Source organism: Solanum lycopersicum, chromosome 10 (genome assembly GCF_036512215.1).
Source record: "Solanum lycopersicum chromosome 10, SLM_r2.1".
Taxonomy (NCBI): Eukaryota; Viridiplantae; Streptophyta; class Magnoliopsida; order Solanales; family Solanaceae; genus Solanum; species Solanum lycopersicum.
Window position 1 is genome coordinate 11,027,158 of NC_090809.1, and position 20,733 is coordinate 11,047,890.

A 20,733-nucleotide genomic window follows, 5' to 3' on the forward strand; every position below is an offset into this window, starting at 1 on the left:
TCAACATCAAAAAAACAAAAACAATGAAACCGATCAGATTGTAACATCACAGTAACTACATGAAGATAATATGAAATTCAATTGATAAAAATAAGGAATAACAACAGTTAAATTGAAAATACATCAAAGAGAACATTATAATGGAATACAAGTAAATGGAAAAAGTTCAACATTTAGAACATTATAATTATCAAATACCAAATTAGATAAGAACATCTTTTACTTCTACTACCTTGAAACTGCCACGAACTTTGGTGAAATACCCTACCTTTTGATCACATTCTTTATTATTGTATTCATAAATTATGTAGTCCAGCTACTCAATATATCTATAAACCTTCATTCCTCCAAAGAAGCCACTTGAATTAACATTGTTCCATTTGGGGAAATAAGTGATTCCCTCTAATTATGAACATACAACAATTGAGAGATCCCTTTAATAGCAAGATTTGTATTCATCCACTATTTGAATCATAAGAAATCAGATCATTCCTCCTAGTTGAAAACAAAATGTCATCGTTGTTCTTAAATCCAACAACTTTCTCCATACTTGCAACCAAATTTATACATTGTATCTACTCCATAATCCTTCTATTGTCTCATGTATTCAGATTAGCAAATCAGAAATAATAAAAGACAAAGAGAAAAACACAAAGAACTATTCGAGTCCACAGAATCATTGTGTGTCCTTAAGTAATTTAATCCCCTCAAATACTCGAGGTTGCAGATTAATTTCTCCCAAGATAAAATGGATTAACCATTAAAGAAGTAGTGGTACTTCAAACTTCGATAATTTCAACGAATTCAAAATGATAGCAACATATCATACACACAGATACGATCAATCGATTTTGTTTTTAAGAAATGTATGCATAAGAAGGAAAGATTTTGATGCAGAAAATGAAACAAACATATCTATTATAGTTAACAAAGGGTAAAGGTCACAACTATTTGAAAAAAAGAAAACATTTCAGAAAGGTCACAACACTTTCGAAAAAGCACAACCTTTCAAACTGTCACAATACTTTAGAAAGAACACATTATTCTATAAAGGTCCCAACCTTTCGGCATAGTCATAACCCTTCAGGAGAGTCAACACTCTTCATTTAATGTTCACACCTTTGAAACCCAACAATCCCCCACATGAATAGGGAATGACTATTGTTTAAACATAAGAGTGAAAAACTGTGTGATTCGTAAGTAAGGATTGATTGCATCTAGATAAGTGGGTTTCCCTTTGAACTTTCCATAGTGAACACATATCGAATATACTCGGTCAATCGGTAGATTTGATATGTTTGAACCATCGAGATTTGGTGTATACCTAGATAACATAAGTCACACAATCATCCCTTTTGGTTCTCATTGTTTTGTTCGTTTCAGCTATAAACACATCTTGGTTTATAAGTGCGTAAGGAACTGTCCTTGACGAATTCTTCTTGAAGCGGCTTACACTTCACATTTACATAGGTGATTTCTAAATGTGTTATCCCGTAGATACACCATTTGATATATCCTGTATCAAACTTACAAACCATTAAAAAGTCCTAATGTCTTTATCCTTGTCACTGAACATTGTCTTATCATAAGAATGGACCATAAAAAATATTTTGACAATGTTGAACCATCATTAATGACTTTGTTTGATCTCCTTGAACCTAGATCTTGGGATCTCTAGTCTTCTAGGTAGAGTTACCGCCACAATGACTTGTCCTTATCCATAGTCCCATTCCTTTTGATAATCTATCAACTCCCTCTCTAGTTAGGCCTTTTATGATTGGATCCGACACATTATCTTTTGACTTTACATAGTCAATTATAATAATTCCACTAGAGAGTAGTTCTCTAATGATATTATGTCTACGTCATATATGATGAGTCTTTTTGTTATACATCATGTTTCATAACCTACTTATTGTAAATTAAGTCTCACAGTTTATGCATACTGGAGCTAAAAGGGTTGGGCCAAAAATATTTCAAATTTTTTTGGAGTCATTCAACTTCTTCATTGGCCTTATCTAGAGTGATAAACTTAGATTTCATAGCAGTGCAAGCGATACATTTGTGTTTTGAAGATTTCCATGAGGCTATTCATCCACATGAGTAAATACATATCCACTCGTGGATTTTGCTTCATTTGACCTGGTGTTTCAATTTGCATCACTATATTCTTTCAACATTGTTGAATATTAGTTATAATGTAAAGCAATAGTTTTCTACATATGTTTTAGATACTCCAAAACTATTTTTATTGTCATCCAATGAGTTTGATTGAGATTAATCATAAACTGACTCAGTTTACTAATATATAGCACATGACTTCATGATATATATCATACTTCTCAATAATCTAGTACAATCTAATTGTGACACTTTTGCCTTCATTCCTTTGAAGTACAAATCTCACATTTATTGGTGTCTTTGACAATATTAAAATCCAAATTCTTGAACTTGTCAAGTAAATTTTCAATCACATTAGTAACTTCAATATCTTTCATATCGAAGTTACTTTCTAGCATACGCTTAGTAGCATTTATGTCAGAAATATCTTTTTCGATGATTTACATATAATCAACATAAAAACAAACAATGACCTTGTGATTTGGAGTGTATTTAATGTAAAAACATTTATCATATTCATTAATCTTGAATTCATTTGCCAAAATAGTTTTGGCAATCTTCACATGTCATTATTTGGGCGCTTGTTCTTAGTCCAAGAGTGACTTAACAAGTTTACAAACTTTCTTTTCTTCAAGAACAACAAAGCCCTCGGGTTATTCAATGTAACTTTCTTCCTTTAAATTCTCATATAAAAAATTGTTTTCACATCCATTTTGACGAATATGAAGGCAATATACAGCAACTAGCGCAATCAACATCTTAATTGATGTAATTCTAGTTAGTGAACATTATATGTCAAACAAGGTTTTCTTATTGTCTAAAGCCTATGATCACAAGTCTTGCTTAATATTTGTCAATAGTTTCATCAACTTTCTTTTTCTTTTGTAGATCCACTTTGAAACCAAAAATTTATTTCTCAAATATGATTGATCAAGATTGAATCTATCTTACTATTTGCAACCATTTTTAAAAGAGAATGAGTCCACAAAGGACATAACTTTTAGAATATATGAGACATATTTTCAAGAAGAAATGTTACAAAATCAAACTCGGAGGAAGTAATTTGTCCATTGACATTTACTACGCCTCTAAATCTCTTTATTAAGTTCATTCTCCTTTGGTTCTTTCCAAGGTCGTTTAGACTGTTCACTTAGCTATTCGATAGTTCGGACTTATGAACCATAAATTGACATGATTTACTATTTATAGCATATCCAATGAACATAAAATTCACAGTCTTAGATCCTATTTTGACCCTTTTGGGAATAGTTCCCTCCTTTCCATTTATGAAATAAACTGTATTGAAAATTGTTAGATCACTATCTTTCAAGAGTTATTGCTTGTATATACTTTAAGGAGGACAATCAATTCTCTATCAGGATACAACAATCCTGAACAAACACAAATTTTTGTTGCTCCCTTTCTTAACAAACAAAAGTTTTTATTTTTTTATTTGTTACTCCCTTTACTAACAAACAAAACTTTTTGTTTCTCTCTTTCTGAACAGAAAAACTTTTTGTTGTCTCCCCCCTCCCCCCCCCCCCCACACACAAAATTTTTTTTATGTGGTAAACCTAAACTTATAAATAGAATATTCAAATTTCCTTCAAAGTTCGTTTTTTCCATTCAACAATTCATTAGATTGAAGTGAGAATGTTCAATAATTTGATGGATGATTCCATTTTCCAAATATAATTCTGCAAAAGAAAATTTATATTCTCCACATCTATCTAATCATGACAATTTTTTTTCTAACTAATTTTCAACTTCAGTTTTATATTGCATATATGTTTCTATTGCTTGATCTTTAACATTCAGCAAATAAACATAACAATATCTAGTGCAATTGTCAATAAAAGTTACAAAACACTTTTTCTCACCACGAGATGGTATTGACTTCATATCACAAATGTCAGTGTAAATCAATTCTAAGGTATTAAAATTTCTTTCAACAACACATACCTGACATTTCGATTTATTGCACTAGAATTTAGGTAAACATCTAAGTTGATTAGTTTTTGCAAGATTTTCTAATTGACATGCCCGAGCTTTTATGTCACAAACAATTTGATTTAAGCAAGTAAGAACAAATAGAAATACTAAGTTTGAAAAGACATTCTTTGAGGTAACCTTTTCACACAAATATTTTATTCTTTAATTTTTTTTATAAATTTCTGAAATACAGACATTGTTTTAGAATCAACACCTTCTCATATGTCCTTTACAGAAAGACTTTTCCATAACATTCAATTTGTAATAGAATTATCGATGACTATATTTAGGGTTGTACATAGGTTGGTTTGGTTTGTTTTTCATTTAAAAAAGTAAACCAGATATGTCGGTTTATTAAATCTAAAAATCAAATCAAATCACATAAAGTTGATTTTTTTCTTTTTCACCTTTAGTCGGTTCTTTCGAATTTTTTTTTGATTTTTTGATTTTTCATTTTTTACAACTGTACAGTTTTTGAAAAAGATACCAGATATTTTTCATTTACCTGTGTGATAAAATAAACTTAAAAAATATTGAATGAATAGAAAATTTCAAAAATATGATAAATTTCACATGAGTACAAAATATTTTTTTTGAAGTATCAACGTTCATTAAATTAAATTAATAAGATTAAAGGCTAGAGAAAAACTGAATACAAAATAAAATATTTTATAAAGTAAATTGTTAACTTCAAATTTGAAAAACTATAACAATATAATTGTAACTTCGGGTCTTAATACAAAATAAATATTTACAAGTTTTACAAGCTAAAATTTGAAATAAAATACATAAACATTGAAATCTATAAACTAACTAACTAACTAACTAACTAACTAACTAACTATATATATATATATATATATATATATATATATATATATATATATATATATATATATCAGTTTGATTGGGTTCGATTTGACTTTTCGATTTGACTTTTTTTTTCTTTTAATACCAAACTAAACCAAGAGTGGTCGGGCTTTTTTCAATCGCCAAACCAACCAAACCAAACCACAAATCGTTTTTTTTTGTTTGATATGGTTCGTCATTTCGGTTAGTCTCATCAACCCAATAAGGGCTATACGACCCAAATGTCTATTTGACAACACAAGCATAACGAATCATTTTCCACCAGAGTTCATGTCTATAAGCAAAAAAATATTTAAATAGACATTTCTTTTCATTAAAAATCACAATATTTTAAGTGAAATTTTTTCATAAAAAAAAATACAATTCTTTTGTACGAGTAATATAATCTTCTGGTTTGATAGTAGTAATATTATATACACTAGTAAAGAGAGACTCAAAGACCAGAATATCAAATATACTCCAAAAATTTAGTAAGTATAACATAATACAAGAATGTCATCAAATTTCATATCTTGTACTTTGAAATTTAAATTAGATTGTACGTCTAATTTTGTCTTTATCACAAGTAAAGAACCCCCCCACATTTTAAATATATTTTCAAAAATATTTTTCAAGTATGTGAAATTATTTCCACATATTTTTCTCATGCTTTCATATTGTATACCATCCAAATACACATTGGCAACACGAAACCTTCTTTTAGAGGTTTAATCCATATAAAAACACTCATTGTAGGCACAAAAATCACTAATTTTATGTCACTGATGTTATTTTTCCTTTTTTTGTCACAATTAGACAGATCACTTAGTATTTAGAATACTAACAATAAATATTCAATTTTCATACAACTTGTTTCTAGTTTAACGATGAAATTTTTATACTCTTCTAATCGTTAACATAATGTGGTAGGACCGAAAAAAGCAGGTTTAAATGTCGAATCTAGCAATACAAACCTCGAAAGACCACGAGTAAGAAGACAACGAGAAATATACCAACATATATAAAGATTTAACGTGGTTCGGTCAATCGACCTACGTCCACAAAGGAGATGAGCAATCCACTTTAAATATGAGAGTGCAAAATAAAGAGGGAAACAACCTCAACCAATTCACTCGGAATATATGGGAGGTTCACACAAGTGATAACGTATCAAGCTTGTTACCCATAAAATTCCCCCCAACCAAAACTCTCAAAGCCTTTAAGACTACATTGTGAATGCGGATTAAGTTAGAAGGAGCATGTCTCTATTTATAGAGTTCTAAACCTTTTCCTACTAGGAAAAGTATTAGTCAATCCAAAACTTTTTCCTAAAAGGAAAACTTATTTATGGTAAGAAATTTAGGGCAAATAAAACCCAACAAATCCCCCTTGGACTGAATTTCTGACAAAATAAATTTGTCCACCTTCTTCACTTAATCTTCAACAACTTGCTTCTCCTCTTCATAATCTCCTTTGCCAAATTTATGTATCAACACAGAGAACCTCTCTGAAAAAATTTGTCCAATAAAAATCTTTATTACTGTCAAAAAGGTTGCGGCTAGAACTACACCCGCCAAGATGAACACCTCTTTCTAACCTGGTTCAATCATCGATTATCGAACCATTGAAGATGACTCCATCATTGAATCTGGTGCTAATACCACTTATTAGGACCGAAAATAAGCATGTGTAAATGCGGAAGCTAGCAATGAAAATCTCAAAAGACCACGAGTAAGAAGACAACGAGAAATATACCAAAAGATACAAAGACTTAACGTGGTTCGGTCAATCGACTTACGTCCACAAAAAAGATGACCAATCCACTATAAATATGAGAGTACAAAATACAAAGGGAAAAAATCTCAACCAATTCACTCGGAATATATGGAAGGTTCACACAAGTGATAACGTATCAAGCTTGTAACCCATAAATTCTCCCCCTAACCAAAACTCTCAAAGTCTTTAAGACTACATTGTGAATGTTGATTAAGTTAGAAGGAACATGTATCTATTTATAGAGTCCTAAATCTTTTCCTACTAGAAAAGGGATTAGTCAATCAAAAATCTTTTCCTAAAAGGAAAACCTATTGAAATTTTTATATTCTTCGAATAGGTTTCACATTCAGACATAGTAGTAAACCAAAAAGGTTTTAATCTCCAGAAACGTCAAATAGAATACTGTTTCTATCTAACGATGAAGATTTTATATTTATTAAATCTTTTATCCTTAATATTCCTGACAAAGATTTTGTACTCTTAAATTCTGATACTCATTCAAATAGAGTATTTAACAAATTGGTGAACTCTTCAAACCAATGCACTACCTAATTTTTTTGTGAAGTTCTTATATTCTTCAAACTGAAGGAGAAAAAAATCAAAATATTTTATTCTTCAATAGTCAAGAAACAATCAAATTTCACATGGAGTAGAAAACTACAAAAGTTTTTCCCCCCTTTAAACAGAATACATATTAGTAATAATAAACATATATTATGAGGTCATCACATGATGACCATCTATCCTAACGTTTATAAAATAATTCTCATAACTTATACACGATAGGAAAAAATAATCAAGAGAAATAAATATAGACTCAGATTTTTACTCTCATTGAATCATATTCTGTATGTCAACAATAATTTCATGCAAGTCACTTTCCTTGCTAAATTTTTTCTCCTTTTCTCAATTTCCATCATATTTCTATTTTTCTCAAAAGGACAATTAATTTCAACAAGAAACTAAACTCATGTTCAAATATTGTTAGGAGACAACAATTGTTCATTTACTACTTCTCATAGTTATATTAAATCAAGAATATAGAAAAAAAATTAAAGTGAATATCTTAACATTTATGCATAGAATAACTTTTCTTATTGAAAAGAAAACTGAAGGGTGAATTGCTTCGACGCACTTTGGAAGAAAATAAAGAAAAATCTTACCCATCCAAGAAAACTATACTATAGAAAATATACCCTAACATATTAAAGTAGTACTAATTCATCCCAAATCTCTTTTATCATGTGATAATATAATTCTCTTTTTCTTCTTTTTTTTCCAACAAAAAAAAAGAGAAAATAAAAGTAATTTTCTTACCACAGAAAATTCCATTAATATTTAAATTTCTTAAGTGTGTTTGTCTTGTATTCATATTAGCAAACCAAAAATAATAAAAGATGAAGAGGAAAACACAAAGAACTATCCGAGTCCACAGAACCCACTGTGTCCTTAAAAAATTTAATCCCCTCAAGTACTCGAGGTTGCAGATTAATTCCTCTCAAGATAAAACGGATTAACCATTAAAGAAGTAGCGATATCTCAAACTTCGATAATTTCAACGAACTCAAATGACAGCAACATATCACACACACAGATATGATCGATCGACTTTGTTAAGAAATGTATGCATAAGAAAGGAAGAATTCGATGCAAAAAAATGAGATAAACATCTCTATTATAGCCAACAAAGCGTAAAGGTCACAACTTTTGGTAAAGAAGAAAACATTTTTGAAAGGTCACAACACTGTCAATAAAGCACCTTTCAAACAGTACAATTCTTTAGAAAGAATACATCATTTTATAAAGGTCACAACCCTTCATCATAGTTACAATCCTTCAGGGTAGTTAACACCCTTCACTTCATGTTCACACCTTTAAATCCCAACACCTTTATCACCCATACTTCACATTAAGCGTCATCTATATCCCTCAAATAATTAACAACAACACGTAATTTCTCAAACAACATAATCGATAAATTTTTGGAGTTACACTAGCTAAAGCATCCAACAACATAATCTCCTCAAACACCTCATCCGCTATACTAAATGACATAACTAAACTCTGAATTACACAACTATATCATAATCAATCCAATTTTTGAATCCATTAACAAAAGTCTGAGACCACTTAGCATCCACCATGCAATGCTTAATCTCAACTCCTATCACCCTCCTCAAAACCCCACTATTAAGTGAATAAATTTTAATCTCAGGAGGATCATTATACCCGAACACTGTATTTGTATGATACATAAGTCCAACCAACTTATAGTCATCTGTCTAAGGCAAATCAACACCAAATCAAAGAACAAACATATGAGGTGACTAAGGCTTAATTGAAGACTTAGGTATACTTATAACTTATGAATTGAAGGGTTCCATAGAACAAGACTTCGCAATTAACCAAGCAAATCATCAAACAAACATGTGAAGTCATTGCAATTGCCAATAATTTTGAAATATCGTGTTGGCATTTGAAAAGGAAATTATGTTCCGATGTAAAATCCAAGGAAAAGGGTCGATTCTTAGATTCTTGAAACAACAAATAATGCTCTATTTTACGAGTTCTGATGTAACGCCTAACAATAAAGGTGTTGAAATGTAGGGTTTGGGTGAGGTGAGCGGAGATGAAATAAAAATTGGTGATAAGTGAATGCCATGATTTGCAAACAACTGTGAATCGAATTGAGGATTTATTAAGTAGTTTCAATAGGACTTCTCTCAAAAGTTTGGAACCAAAGCAGGCAAAGTCAAGATCAGTCATTGATCAATTTTGAGAGAAAGAGGGAGACACATGAAGAACCGTAGTTGTGGAAAAGAATTTCGATAAAATTTGCTTTAAATATAGCGATATCGACGGGATGGGGTGGATATAGCTTTTGAGGGGGGGATTTCTCTCCGCCCCGACCCATTGACATCCCTATATTTAAAGCAATTTTTACAAAAATTGTCTTCCAAAACTAGGGTCCGTCCTGTTTCTCCCTCTTTCTCTCAAAATTGATCAATGATTCATTCTGACTCTACCTACTTTACTTCCGAATTTTAAGAGAAACATTTTGAAACTACTTGTTAAATCCTTAATTCTATTCATAGTTATCTACAAATCATGGCAATCACTCATCACCAATTTTTCTTTCATCTCTGCTCACCTCGCCCAATCCTACATTCCATAACCTTTCTTGTTAGACATTACGTTAGAACTCACAAAACAAAGCACTATTTGTTGTTTCAAGAATCTAAGAATTGACCATTTTCCTTGGATTTTACATCGGAATTCAAATGCCAACAAGGGTATTTCATAATTGTTGGCAGATGCAATGGCATTGTGTGTTTGTATGATGATTTTCTTGTTTAGTAACGGAGTCTTGTTCTATGGAACTCTTATATTCATAATTCTATAAGTATTCATATGCCTTAAATTAAGCCTAAGTCGCCTCATATGTGTGTTCTTGGATTTGGTGTTGATTTGACTGAGACTAGAGACTATAAGTTGGTTAGACTTGTGTATCATATCAATATTGTGTTCGGGTATAACAGTCCTATTGAGATTGAAATTTATTTGATTAATAGTGGGATTTAGAAGAGAGTGGTAGGAGTTGATATTAAGCATTACATGGTCGACGTTATGTGGTCTCAGATTTTTGTGAATGGAGTTGTACATTGGATTGTGTATTCTGTAGTTCCAAATGGCACTGGAATTGAGTGTTTAGTTATGTCATTAAGTAAAGAGGATGAGGAGTTTGGGAGATAATGTTGTCAGGTGCTTTAGCTGGTGTAACTCCAACAATTTGATTAATTATGTTGTTGGAGGAATCACTTGTTGTTGTTAATGATGGGAGAGAGATCTATGGCGCTTCATCTGAAGTATGGCTGATGAAGAAGTATTAAATCTTTTAATCTTGGAGTAGATTGTATTATATAAATTTGGTTGCAGGTGTGGAGAAAGTTATGGGATTTAGGAACAACGAAGACATTTTGTATTCAAGTAGGAGCAATCATCTAGTTTTTTTATGATCCAAATAGAGGATGAAATACAGATCGAAGGATCTCTCAATTGTTTTATGTTTAGAATTACATGGAATCACCTATTTTTCTCAAAGGGAACAATGTCAACTTGGGTGGATCCTTGGGAGGAATGATGGTTTATGTACTTACTGAGTAGCTGGACTACATAATTTATTGATACAATAATGAAGAATGTGATAAGAAGGTAGGGTATTTCACCAAAGTTTGTGGTTGTTTTAAGGTAGGGAAAGTGAAAGATGATTTAATCAAATTTAGTATTTGATAATTATAATTTTCTGAGTATTTGAAATTTTGTTTTCCATTTACTTGCGTTACATTAGTTGCTACTATATTCCCATTTCTTTGTGATGTATTTTCATTTTAATTGTTGTAATTCCTTATATTTATCAGTTGATTGTCATATTCTCTTCTTGTAGTTACTGTGATGTTACTATATGATCGATTTCATTTTTTTACTTTTTAAAGCTAAATATGACTAATCCATTCAAGGGTCCCGAATTCGGCAATAAGGTTGACTTTTATAGCAGAGGCCCTGGTGAAGTGTCTTTTATCTCTAATAAGAAACCCAAGAGTAATCAAGAATTTATATTGATTACTTGATTGAGTATACAACATATATTGGTAAATATATTCGTATTCATTGAGCCTTAGATGTGAGTTATCAGTGGCAGAAAAGGAATCAAGTCTTTCGAGTTTGGATCATTTTGAAACATCATATCTATATACAAAGAAGAGTAGTATCATTATGTTAATTGGACTTAAAATTCATACAACACCAGTCGAAGCAGTATGGCCTCAAGCAATTTTTGAACTATGTTGCTTGAATCATATTGAAGAAGCTACTATATTGAGTACTTGTAACAAAATTGAGATATATGTTATCACGCTTTCCAGAAAGTAAAGAAGTTCTAACTAAATGTCTTTGTATAGTAGATCTTCAGTTACAGATTTCCGCCAACAAAGATTTTTATTGTGCAATAAAGAAGCCACATAAATTATCCAAATATCAAAAAAATTGAGAAAGTGAATTTTTTTTAAAGATCTTAAAGACTCCCTTGAGACCATTTCAACTATAAAAAAGCTGAAAGAATTAGGTCTGCTGAGGTTGAATTTCTCTAAGATAGGTGCTGATGATCGCTTCGAAAAATAGTAGGAAGACGGTGTATGATCTCAGTCTAGGGATAATAAACAAGATGCTACATGGATCAATGCAGCATCTAAAATCATGTGATCAAATCGGACTTTGAAAGCTACACATATATACTTTAAAATATACAACAAAATATTTTATCTTTAAAAGCACAACATGAAAACGAAAATGGAAAGGTGGAATCATAATTTTTTGTTGTACAACAAAGTTGCAACACAAAAATGTCCAACTCTCAAAAAGCTAAGAAAGTGGAAGAAACTGAAGAACTTAAAGACTCCCTTGAGACCATTTCACATATCAAAAAGCTGAAAGAATTAGGTTTGTTGTGGTTGGAAAATGCTTATCTAACATAGGTGATGATCATCTCTCTAAAAACAACAAGAAATTTAATGCAACTATGAGATCATGTTATGGAAGGAAGAATCTGACTTTGTAACATCTATTCTTCAAAATATGCAAAAAATAATATTTTATCTTGATATAGAAATGGGTGACACCATACTGGATTCTATCAAGAAGATAAGGAGAACTATCCCCGCTTGTTTTGGTTAGTCAATCTACAATGATAAAAATAGAATACAAGGTCGCGACAATGCATACTAAGTATAGATCCATAAGACTTTTGGTCCTTTGCCACATTGATATTTACTAGCTCAATACAGTAATACTTGGTTTACAAAGTGAATAATATGTACTTGGCTTGCTAAAAGTTCAATTAGTGTGGGTTGAGCTAAATTAGGCATTATGCATTTACTTCACCACACTATTTTCGGTATCAGAGAGAAATATGGAAATTATGATTATCAAATCACACTAGAAGCAATGAAATGGTAATAATGTGCATAACTGCATATTCATCCAAATAGTTAGACTAGTACAATTGACGAGACACAAAACACCATTCTGCTAGATTTGGAAACTGTCAAAGGATTAGCCATATTTAGCTCAAAAAATAAAAACAATGAAATCGATCAGATAGTAACATCACAGTAACTACATGAAGATAATATGAAAATCAACTGATATAAAGATAAGGAATCACAACAATTAAATTAAAAATACATCAAATAGCAACAGGAATACAGTAACAATTAATGTAATGCAAGTAAATCGAAAACAAGAGTTCAATATGCAGAGCATTATAATTATCAAATATTAAATATGATAAAAACAACTTTCACTTCCACTAAACAACCACGAACTTTGGTGAAATACCCTATCTTTTGTCACATTCTTTATTATTGTATAGATAAATTATGTAGTCCAGCTACTCATTAAATTCATAAACCTCTATTTCTTTGAAGAACCCACCTGAATTGACATTGTTCCCTTTGAGAAAAATAAGTGATTTCCTATAATTTTGAACATAAAACAAGTGAGAGATCCCTCGAATACCAAGATATGTAGTTTGTCCATTGTTTGGATCATAAAAAACCAAATCATTCCTCATAGTTGAAAACAAAACGTCGTCGTCTGTTCCTAAATCCAACAACTTTCTCCATACCAGCAACAAAATTTATATACAATAAAATGTACTCGAAGATTCCATAACTCCATACTGGTTCATCACTGATACTTCAAATAAAGTGTCATCTCTATCTCCCTCCCATAATAAAAAACAACAAGTGATTTCTCAAACAACACAACAGATATATTTGTTAAAGTTACACCAATTAAAGCATTTGGCAACATAATCTCCCTAAACACCTCATCCGCTATACTAAAAGACATAATTAAACTCTTTATTCCACAATCATTCGGAACCACACCATACGCAATCCAATGTACAACTTCACTAACAAAAGCATGAGACCACATAACCTCCACCATGCAATGCTTAATCTCAAATACTGCCACTCTCCTCCAAACCCCACTATTAATCGAATAAATTTCAATCTCATGAGGTCCATTATATCCAAGCACAATATTCATATGATACATAAGTCTAACTAACTTATAGTCAACAGTTTTAGAAATATTAGCATCAAATCAAATAACAAACATATGAGGTGATTGAGGCTTAATTGAAGACATAAGTATACTAATAAACGTATGAATAGAAGAGTTCCATGGAACAAGACTCCGCAATTCACCAAGCAAACACATGAAGCCATTGCAATTGGCAACAATTTTGAAATACCCTTGTTGGCATTTGAAAGGGAAATTCATTTCTAATATAAAATCAAAGGAAAATGGACGATTCTTGAAATAACGTATAGTGCTCTATTTTATGAGTTATGATGTAAAGCCTAACAAGAAAGGTGTTGGAATGTGGGATTTAGGCGAGGTGAGCAGAGATGAAAGAAAAAATTCATTATGTGTGAAATGCCATGATATGCAGACAAATGTGGATTGAATTAAGGATTTAACAAGCAGTTTCAATAGGATAGCTCTCAAAAGTTTGGAACCAAAGTAGGCAAAGTCAGAATCAATCATTTAATTTTGAGAGAAAGAAGGAGAGACAAGAAACACAATTTCGTTGAGATTTGCTTTAAATATAGGGATGTCGATCGACGGGCTGGGGCATATAAAATTTTTGATTGACAGGGCTGACGAGGAGGGGCAGGAAAAGTTTAGATATTTTTTTAATAAAAGTCATGCATGCGGTGCAGGGTGGGGTGCGGGTTGCGGGTTTGGGATAAATGCTAAAATCACTAAGCTATTACTTTAACTTATCTTCTATTTAGAACCTTTAGGCCAAAAAATTCAGCAATCTTATACTTACCGCATTAACACTTTATTTGTGTTTTATTAGCTTAATCTTATTACTTATTATTAAAGAATTGGTTATTATGTTTCTTTTGACCTTGTGTTATAGTAAGTGAGAATTCACTATTTAGCTATTCTTGGGGATTACTTCAAAGTCTATTTTCAAATATAGGTGAATTTATAGAGTAATTATGTGGTAAGTTAAGGTTGGATCAGGATTAATATATGACATTTATGATTTATGAACTAGAGCTCTCCATCATTATTTTATTATAAGTTAAATTTTCAATTATGGGAATTGATCGGAAAACTTCGTCTCCTCCTTAAATGATCGTTAAACGTCTAATATTTTCTAACTTTAATTATTAGGTATTAATTGTCCTTTTGTTATTAGTGTTAGCCCCTAAATACTTGTAAATTAGTTTTAATAATAAAAATTTCACACGTGTTTCTTTCCTTAATTCTTTGGTATTAATTGTTCTTCGACTTGACCTTTAGCGACCAATACTTTACGAAGGAAAATGAATCCAGTCGTTATAAGTGTATTTATAACGACTAATTTTATTTCTGGTTGTTAATGATTTATTTTGTTCAATTTTAATTAATGAATAATATATGTTTCTTAAAATTAATAATATTCCCTCGTTAAAATAAGGGAAAATTGTATAAAATAGCAAACTAATAACCTAAATTAAATGGAATAGTTAGGGTTTGATTTAATTGTGCTCCATAGCAAACGTTGGCAAAAATTTGCCAGGCGTCTCTCTCCCAGAAGTCTCGCTCGCCACTCTCTCATTCTCGCCTCTCTCGCTTTATACACAGAAGTGTATAATTTCTGTTTCTGTTTTGTATAAAGCGAGAGAAAATTGTATATACACATGCAAAAATGTATATATTCGTGTTATACACTTAATTATATAATTTACAAACATTTTACTTCAAATATTGCAGAGAAAAATGCCAAGAATTATACAATTGTGAATTATATAATTGCAGTGAAATACAATTTTTTCTAGCTTTATACAACAGAAGTGTATATATTGTGTTTCTGTTTTTGTATAAAGCGAGAAAAACATATATCTTCTTGCCATACACTTATAATTATGCAATATACATACATTTTAATTCGATTCAACTGTATGCAAAGCTAATTATATAATTGCAGCAAAATAGGCCAGCGAATTATACAATTTAGCCCAGCGAATTATACAATTTAGCCAGCGAATTATATATTTTTATATGTATAGCGAATTATACAGTTTTTATGTTTGCTATGGAACGCAATTATGCAAAGTTTGCTATATTATACAAATATGATTTTTTTGTTTGCTATATGTGAAAGTTGTCCTTAAAATAAAGTAATTGATTAAAAAACAAAGGCCCGCTACCTTTTCCCAATTTTCTCCAAACCCGAGAAACATAACATCAAAATTCTCTCTTTTTATCCCAAAAATATATTAGGTTTTGTTAAATGGAATGGAGTTTCTGCCAAAATTCTTTCAATTTGTCGATTTGGAGCCGATGCAATCTCAATCGGCGATGAAGGCCCTAGTAAGCAAGCATCTTAATTACATCTATGGAGATTAAGGGTTGGAGATTACCCTAAAACCTAGTTCAGTGCGTTGGATATGGGTATGGTATTCTTATTTTTTTCATCTATTGCAGTTTTCGCGACCATTTTACATCAAAGTAAGCTGTTTTAGTTTTGAACTGTTTGGACAACAAATCGACATCAGTAGTTGCCCAAATGAACTAGCATTCTTATTTCCTGCTCATTTAGCTATAATTCTGCAGTTTTAACCATCAATTGCAGTTGGGGAACACATAGTTTGTCTGATCATAAATTTCCTCACTATGTTCCAAGTGGGGTTCTTTTTATATGGTTTTCTGTCTGCTTGTTTTTATTAATATTTTAATCTGCTTGTGTTATTAAGCTTAGAAGATATTTGGTGGTATCTTTGGTTGAAAATAAAGGTGGTGATTATTGAATGATTTGGTTAATCCTTTCTACCATTCTAGAGATGAACTAAGTATTTTTTTTGCACCCGAAGTGACAGGCAGTGATGCTTTTGAATTTAAAGAGAAAGATGACTAATTCTATTTCAATTGGAGGCTTTTTAAACCCATGAACTAGATAAGAAATAAATATTTATTTCTGATGTTATAGTGTATCTAATATAGTACTATGAAATAGAAGAACCTTTGTTCTACACATACACATTTAGTATGTTGCATGGTTTAAAAAAACATATAATTGATAAATAAAAAAAGAGTAAGATTGTTTAGGCATCGAAAGAGAATGTTATGGAGAGAGCAAACTCACTATGCATTTGGAGTGAAAGAAATTAAAAAATTGCAAACACCCAACCAAAAGACTACTTATTTTATGAAGTCTGGTGGAGATCTTCGCCCTCAATATAACCACTAATAATGTCAAGAACTATGGGACACATTGGAGCTATGCTTGACGGGAATCCTATTTCTGCGAGGACTACGTGAACTAACATGACACTCTTTATTTGGGATATGTATAAAATATTAAGACATGGTTAATACTCATTATATATGAGAACATTTAGTTTCATATTTAACCAAAAAAGAGGAGAAAAAGAATTGTAGTCAATGCGTAAAGAGATGATCAACATTGAGCTACGACAACATAATATCAATGATACTGCACAAAGGAATCAGAGAACTACGTGGCTGTTGAGTTATACTAAACAACGAAGTTCTTATAATTAACTCATCAACTTAGTTATTGAAACTTTTTATCCTCATAAGAACTACCATTTTTTCTTCAAACTTAAAGCTATGCAGAGCTTGGCATCTTCTCATTCTTCTAGGATTATTCTCAATCCTTAGTTGGTGAATGAAATATAAAGAAAATATTTTGTAGCATGACTACCATCAAGTTTTCTCTTACCAATTTCTGTGGGTCTCGGGTGTAACAAATAAAGACAAGGTGCAAGTTCTTTAATTTTGTGTGGCCTACTGATCACTAATCTCAAGTCGTTAGACAGAGACACTTTTATATACTCTTAGTTACATTTAAGTAGATTATCTTTTGTTCTCATGTGCGAACTTGATCTTTTCATATGTAAAATACTTTCTTGATAATAGTTGGTAGTGACATTTAAAATATAGGACCTCTTCTTTGTTATTATGTAAAATTGTGCCCTATATTTTTAACGGTTCAAACTTATAAATGAGATTAGTTAAACAATTTAGCACTAATATCTCTTCCTTTAACTTCTCATAATGTTGATAAAAAGCTACACTTTTGGACAACGTAACCTTTGACATTAGGCAACACTTTTTAAATGTTGTCATCTTTGGCTACACTTATAAAGCGTAGCCAAATAGGTATAAGGACATGCTTTGAAGACGTGCATTCGCAACACCTATTTTTTATTAGACTACACTTAAAAGCGATGCCTTTTCAGAGTTATTGATCACGCTTAAAAGTGTTGCCTTAGACGAAGTAAGCCTCACTTTCAACAATATCTAAAACTCAACAGGTTGTCCCTACTACAAAAACAAATCTTCTACTTCTATTCTGTTATTGCTATTAATAGTTAGCAGAAAAGAAAGAAAGTATAATCCTCAAGTTGAAAGTAGAAAAATAAATAAAACAATTAAAGACGTAGAAATAACTGTTTTACTAAGGAGTTAAGTTATATACATTAACAATTAAAGCATGTTACGCGATCAATGTAGTTTTACCAGTTATAGAAAGTAATAAAATGTATTTTTTAGGTCACCAATCAAACTTGTCATACACAGTTACTTGTTATTGTAAAAAATAAGAAGTTATTTACTGTCCGTTCACAAAAGTTAAAGTCTATTACTATTATTTTGCTAATAGATCCCTTTATAGGAAGAAATTTTCTATTTGTCATAACGGTAATGTCCAGCTCTTGCAAAACGCTCTCACAAGTTACTACACCCCTTCTAGACTTGAAAGATTTATCCTATATCTCCTATCTCTAAGGCATATGATTCGTTTTCTATATAGTGCAACTCAAACTACAAAGCAAGTTTAGCAAATTCATACTACGAGGTGATCCCAAAACAACTAAGTAATATTGAACTAAAGTTTCTGATGTATACTTGAAAATGCACTAGAGAAACAACAAAATGACTTCTAGACACTTCAAGACATGTAGTCGAAAAAAGAAAAATTTTACCAGCAAACAGCTACAAGACAGAATCAATATGGTTAACAAAGGAACAAACCAAGCTTAAGGCGAGCACAACTATGAACTCAGGAAGACTAAAAAAACAGTAACATTAAAACAGATATTAAAACCTTTTGAAATTCATGTAGAGTAGCTACTTACACTTGACGAAATCTATATTAGGGAGAAAATATCGTAGGTATCACCAGCTTCAATACTTCAGTTCTTCGAAGAAAGACGACTTAGCTACAACTCAGTTCTTCAGATAAAGGCGACTTAACTTCAACTTCTACATTCAAGAGAAAAATTAGTCTGTCAAAGATAATCTGCCCATTTATACGTAATACAACTACAAACTAATATCTCAAAATTAACAAAATTCGTATCAACAACACAAGAACATAAAAATCCTAACTTAAATTTTTGACTGACACACAAAAATATCAAAATCTTAAAGCTATAATTTAGACTTTTGAAGATAAAATCTCTTACCTGATCAACTCTATTCCAACAACCCTAAAGCTTTAAGATATGAGACAAGTTGATTTGTGAAACATTTTCTTTCAATTTTCAAAAGGAAATCTGATGGAACAACAGTTTTACCCATGAATCTTTGAAGAAAATCGTCTTCTTCGGCTCTCTAATCTTGAACAACGAAGCTCTGAGAGGAAAATCGTCTTCTTCAGTTCATCATCAGAGAAATCGCAGCGCTCTTCGATCTTTCAGCTGAAAATGGTGTTCTTCAGTTGAAGTTTGACAGAAATGTGACGAAAATCGTAGTAAAAATCGATTTCTTCCGTTCTTCAATCCTCTTCTTGAGTTCTTGCAAATGGTGTTCTTCAATTGAAAATGGAAGCTTCAGCTGAAGTTATAGGAAAATGTTGCCTTTTTTATTTCTTTAATGTTATATTCTTTTTTATACTTCTTTAATATTTTTTTTTGGCCTAATAAAGTGTAGGTTATCCCATTAAAGAGTACACTTTAGAAGTGTTGCTAATATTAGTGTAGCAAAAAGTCAAAATCTTTGGCTAGACTTTAAAAGCGTTTCCAAAAGTATTTAAGGCAACACTTTATAAGCGTTGTCCAAATTTAGTGTTGCCATAGACCTAAAATGGTATAGTGTTGATAAAAAGTGAGGCATTAGCGTATATGATAATCATGATGTAGCCATATAAACAGGAAGATTGTCTCTAATCTGAAATACTTGCACTTGTAATTTGTGGTACAATTATAACTTCCGATACCCCTCTTATATTCCTTAGGTATGAATACAATATAAGAAAAATCAAATGACAGGGATGTATAACTAGTGCGACTTCCTATTTATGTAATTGTTTACTTCTTATTGCATACCTTTTGTTGTGATAAGTCCAGACTTCAATATTCAAATTGAATTTTTCTTATTCAAAAAAGAAGAGACAAACTCTCTTTGGACAGTTCCATTCAACTAAATTAAGTTCTCTTGTCCAATAAATTTAATTAAATAGCTCGTAAAGTTGTATTTATTTTTTTATTGATTCATTTTGATTTTGTAGAAAAAAACTAGCATCTGTTACTAAACTAACATGTACTTTTTCTTTTTACAGATAACAAAATTTGGAGTCTTAAGAATCTATCCACAAATAAAGTGCAGATCAGCAAGTCTAACAACTAAAAGTATTGAAGAACAAGTGGAAGACTAGCGATACAATTGTATATTTTTATCAAGAGTTGCTAAATATGTTTCCATTGCTACCTATTTTTGTATTTTATGTTTTTAATAAATGTTATAAAGTTGACAGATATACTTTTGATGATATAATAATTTAGTTCTTTGGAATTTTCTATGAATCTTTATATGAAATAATATTTCTCGTAAAATTTTAATGTGCTTTGTATACATATTTACAATAATAATCATGTAATAATTAGACTGAGTTGGAACTTGCAA

At 31.0% G+C, this 20,733-nt stretch overlaps 2 long non-coding RNA genes across 2 annotated transcripts; one reads left to right on the top strand and one right to left on the bottom strand.

Moving 5' to 3' along the window:
* Window positions 1–15,986: 15,986 nt before the first annotated feature.
* LOC101266768 (uncharacterized) lies at window positions 15,987–20,622 on the top strand. Its single transcript, XR_183168.5, has 2 exons — window positions 15,987–16,257; window positions 20,390–20,622. It is a non-coding gene; the product is annotated as an uncharacterized lncRNA (long non-coding RNA).
* Window positions 18,792–19,644, bottom strand: LOC104649539 (uncharacterized). Its single transcript, XR_743463.4, has 2 exons — window positions 19,296–19,644; window positions 18,792–19,092 (listed from the first exon to the last, which is right to left on the bottom strand). It is a non-coding gene; the product is annotated as an uncharacterized lncRNA (long non-coding RNA).
* Window positions 20,623–20,733: the final 111 nt, after the last annotated feature.